Below are 5,608 nucleotides of genomic sequence, written 5' to 3'. Positions count from 1 at the left end.
AGAAGAATATTAAGGATTACAATATTTTCCATTCATATTTTTTTGTGAATCATATTGATTTTGGATTATGAAATTTTGAATCATAGTATTTCGAATCATAACGATATTTTGTATCATACATTTTTTTAATCATATTAATTTGGATCATAATATATTGAATTAAAATAAAGTTTTTTTTTTCAATACAACATTTGGATCATTATATTTTTTGAATCATTTAATTTTGAATCATAAAAAAATATAATAATGAAGGATCATTAAATATTTGAATTAAAATATATTTAGATCATAACAAGATAAGGTTCATAAACATATTGAATCATAATATTTTTGTATCATAAATACTTAAAATCATCTCTATTTGCATCATATTATGTTCAATATTTTTCTTTTTAAATCTTTTAATCTTTTAAAATCATGTTTGGTATCTAAAACACCTTATTTTTCAAAAAATCTTTTTACAAAATCATTAGAATAGTGATTAGAAGTATTCCTTAAATTTTTATAATTTTTGGAGATTTTTTTTCTGGCATTTTTTTTATTAATATAAAAAATAAAAACTATATATATATATATATATATATATATATATATATATATATATATATATATTTATATTTATATATTAAAATTTTCATGATTGTGCTCATTTTGTAGAGAATTAAGTTTAATAACTTTGGTTTTTTTTAAGAATTTTTTTTCAAAAAAAAAAGTTATAGCAGAAAAACTAAGTGGGTGAAAAAAAATCAGTAAGGGATGGGAACTTGTCATGCTGAGGGTTAGGGGCACCTGTCAGCTCCTGGAGAGGCCACATGGCCAAATTTTTATTTTTTTTCTTTTTTCTTTTAATTTTTTGTTTTTGTCACTTATACCCTCCAAACAATCAAAATTCCCCAAAAATTATCAAAATCACGCAATTAGTTATGAAAATGTCATATCATCTCGCAAACTTTTGACGATAAATAAAAGTCAGATCCTGACAATTATTTGTTCAATGTTAAGGCCAAAAATTTTCCTTACGGTTCCTACAAGTTTTTAAGTTCTTATTTTACAATAAATAAAACAAAATCCAATATTTTAATTTTCAAATATGTGTCGTGTTTATAATTATAATAACATGTTATAAGTCATTTATCCCCATATTAATCAATAGTTATTACCACAATAAATTAAAAATACGAAATTCATTTCATGTTACTTTGATAGAATTATTTAGTAAATTAAAATAATTATGTAATTAATTTTTTTACTAAACATCAAAATACATGATATATTTGTTGGTGGTTAAATCTTATAATATAAATTTTGAAAAAGTTTGTATATACTTTATAAATTTTGTACCAGCCTAACTTTTTGTAGCCAAACAAGTTGTTAAGAAAAATATTTTTATGGTATTGATAGCAAAAAAAATTATACCAACTATAATCGATATGTTATAGTGTTTAAGGAAAAATCGATATTGTACCATATTAACCCCTACTTATATGGGTCATTTGGTAAGCAAGATTTAAGCCGATCACCAAGTTCTTATATGAGTGTTTTCTTAACATAAAATTACAAGAACATTGACATATTTAGTATAAGAATTTTAGTTTATTGACCTTACTCTTATAATTACAGCAAAGCTAGTACATGTTTATAATATATATATATATATATATATATATATATATATATATATATATATATATATATATATATATATATATATATATTAACTATGAATCAATTTCTTTTTCAATTTTTAGAGCTTAATTTTTATCAATAAAATAAACTAAAAATACATAAATTTATAATTTTTTATCAATTTTCCAATAATATCAAATTCAATAAAAAATTAATTTTTTCCGTCGAATTCACAACATGAACCTGTGTAGATTTACAATGTGAATTTGAATTCACACAGTGAATCTGAAAAATATATAATTTATTTTTTAACATTTACAGTGTGTAGTTATGAATTTTAAGTATTTTTGTTTTTTTTTTTTGATAAAAAATAAATTCTAAAATTTGACAAAAAAAATATTTGGGTTTTTGGAGAACCATTTATAATTGTTCTAATATATATATATATATATATATATATATATATATATATATATATATATATATATATATGTTTAATATTAAAATATATGTCTCGGGGGAACTCATATGTTGTAATCCTAGTACTCAATTTGCATCATTTCCTTCTGATCTAAATCAAATAAAAAGAACCAAAAACACTAAGGTTGCCACTTACCACATGCTTGGTCCCAAAAGCTCCATACCAACTTGTTCCCTCGATCCCATTACTCCCAAGAACTCAAAACATTTGGACACACGCATGGTTTTTCTATCAAAATAACTAGAAATATTGCTACTTCCCAAAAGAAATAAGTAATCATATATCTTACATATATGGTGAAGTTTGATCATACATCTATAAGAAATGATTTCTTTGGGAAGTAGCGATATTTCAAGTTATTTTGATAAAAAAACCATGCGTGTGTCTCTTTGTTTTGATTTATTGGGAGAAAAATAAGTTGTAATTCAGTTTCATATCAAAGAGTACGATATGAAGTCATGATCTCTAAGATAAGTGATACTGTTATATACCCACAACTTAACCACTTTATAAAGGCAACATATGCATGAAAAATTAAGAAATGAAAGTGAAGAACATGAGTCTTAACTGATGAAAAGCGTAAGGGTTTCTGTAAACGGATCCTCTCGGAGTAAAACTCCGGTCATTAAACCGCCATGGCATCTTATATCGCTTCATTCTACCGGCTTCTAGTATGGCAAAACGAGCCCTAGCCAATCGTTCCTCCACAGTTTCATCCTTCTTGATCACCTTCAAAAACATGTACATCCATAAACAAACAATTAAAAAACATAACAAAAAGTTGCGATCAGTGAATTGAGAATAACATCATTTTATGTGTATTCTAAAACGGTGGCAGAGGCGGAAATGTCAATGCTGCTGTATAACTAGCATATATACTTACATGGCTGGTGGATAGCGGCAGCGGTGGTGGCGCCGGAGAGGGAGAGATTAAATAGGTTTTTAAAGAAGAAAACGTGAAGAAATTGAATTGGGTATTGAGGCAAATGAAGAAGAGAATGAGAAAGATTGTTGTGTAAAGCAATTGTGATCTGTTGCCGTTTTTCGAGCCATCTGTTGCCATATTTTTGAGGTGGTTTTAGCGGTGGTAGGGTAGCAGCAGCAGCAGCTAGGGTTTTCTTTGACAAGTGATTGGTCGAGAGATTTTCAACTACAAGTATCGTCGTCAAATAAGGAGCTTCCATCTTTTATTCTTTTTATCCATAAAAGGTTATCCTAATTTTAATTTAAAAACAATATTTGAGTTTTGTATATATTTTAGTAATTTTAAATGTATTTCTCATGATTTTCTTAATTACCGAATTTATTAAATTGAAATTAGGTTGTCGGATTGCTGTAATTATAAAAAATTAAAAGTTAACATTTAAAATCTCCTGAAAACTCTCAAAAATGACTTGAACCAGGTTTTGAGTTATGAGTTTTTTTTTTTTTTCTACTTTTGGCATAATAGATGAAAACAATTGATAGTTAAAAAGTTAACGTTAACTAAAAATTATTTGTTAGCCTATAAGGTAACTGGTAAAAGAAATAATATTATAAAAATTAATTGATAAGTTATCTTGAAAATATAAAATAATATTTAGAAATTAAATGTATATTTATGAAATTTTTAAAAAAACTAACAGTCAAAATAATTTTTCAAAAAGATAGCTTATAATAAGCTATTATTTTATTTGTCAAGTTTGAAAAATAAATTTGTTTGTGGCTGTGAGCGAAACACAATCTTTGTCTAAACTAGAAGCTTTAAGTTCCTAAAGATTTTCTATAATTTGAAAAAAAAATTTAGAAAAAAAAAAACTAAAAGCCAAAATTCTCAAAATCTCAAATAACTAAATTTTATGTTATATAAAGATTTTTGTTGGTTAAGATGTTCATAAAACAGATAAAATGTTCTTTAAACTCTTAATTCTCATAGATCACTAATTTTAAACTTACGGAAAACTAATATTGATTCTGTAAAAAAATAATAATAATGAACCAAATTTTCTTTTCACACCGATCATATATGAACTCAAAGCATGGTTGTTTGATTATTTCTGAAAGTTGATGACGACGTGAAAATGATAGGGGCTTCCAATGTTTGACCCGAAGGTAACAGTGCATGAGTGTAGCGAATGTAATTAGTTAACTTCATATATTCGTTAAACTCGTTTATATACTGAAAAGGGCTGAAACTACATGTGATATGATGGGAAATACTTGACTTACTATTGAAATTGTGGAATGGATGTTTATATACAATATTTACAACAAAATTAATAAACTATATATATAAACACTAAAAACATAATGGAGAATGCGTTTAATATTCTCTCCAAAACTACATGTGATATGATGGGAATAACTTAAATGTCACTGCATGGCAAAAAATCAAAGAAAATTAAGTGACCCATTAATTCTCCAATTAAGATTGTGTGCCAATGTATAATGTTTCTATAAAAAGCCAATCATCCGTATCAAAGTCTCTATTTCCACATTCTGTGAAACAGTGAAAGAAGAAAGCAAACTCGATCCACCAAATTAATAAAAACATTATTGTATTTAATTTTTTTGTATATAACAACGCGTTTTTATCTACTCAACTATAATTTAAAAATGTTAATGTGTTTTTTTTTAAACTATACAAAATAATTATATATCTTTATTTGCAAATTCATTTTCTGAACATAAAAGAATAAAACAAATAAAATATGTGTTTGGCAACATTGGCGGATCTTATAGAGGACTAGGGGGTTGTGGCCCCCTGATTTTTTTGGCAGAAGTAGTTCCAATATTTTAATTTTGTATATATTAGGCTTAAAAAATATAAAATTTTGACTATGCCCCCCCCCCTCCAAAGGAAAGATTGAAGCTCTGCCACTGTTTGGAAAAAGTAACTAGTTGTTGGTTGTTGTTAATTGATAGCTAGTAGTTATAACCTATAATTTTTATTTGTTATATGAATGTTTGACAAAAATAGTTGAAAGTCACTAAGTGTAATTCTGGAAATTAATTGAAACCCATTGCAATGGTTCCAGAGTATTTAATCATCTCATAGAACCAAACAACAAAACACCTTAGCCAAAATTGTATGGAATGTCATTGACTTTATAGTCAAGATGTGGCTTATTATTGATCTTAGTGTCATCCATCATTTTAATATAGGTGGGATTAACTTGAAACAGACTAAGTTCAGTTTTAGCTATAACTATAACTCAAGATTGGAGGTTTAGAGTGAAAACTTGGATAATCTAATATAGACTTAAAAAACACATGGATTCCATGGGCAACACCCCTGGTAGGGTTCCAAGGAGCATTGTCCCTTGAGACGGTCCCAAAACAAGATCCTTATGTAAACTAATCAACTCGGACATTATTTTCCCACTAAAAGCAAGCATCACAATTGTTGTGAATAGTTATTACTTTTCCCTACAAAATTAATTAAACTTATGTGACGTCCAAAAACCATAGTATTTTTTCTACAATTTTAAACGAATAAAAATAGTTTCTAAATCACCCCGA

This window comes from Lactuca serriola, chromosome 6, assembly GCF_051521515.1.
Source record: "Lactuca serriola cultivar US96UC23 chromosome 6, Lser_US96UC23_V15, whole genome shotgun sequence".
Lineage (NCBI taxonomy): Eukaryota > Viridiplantae > Streptophyta > Magnoliopsida > Asterales > Asteraceae > Lactuca > Lactuca serriola.
This window is presented reverse-complemented; position numbering follows the sequence as displayed.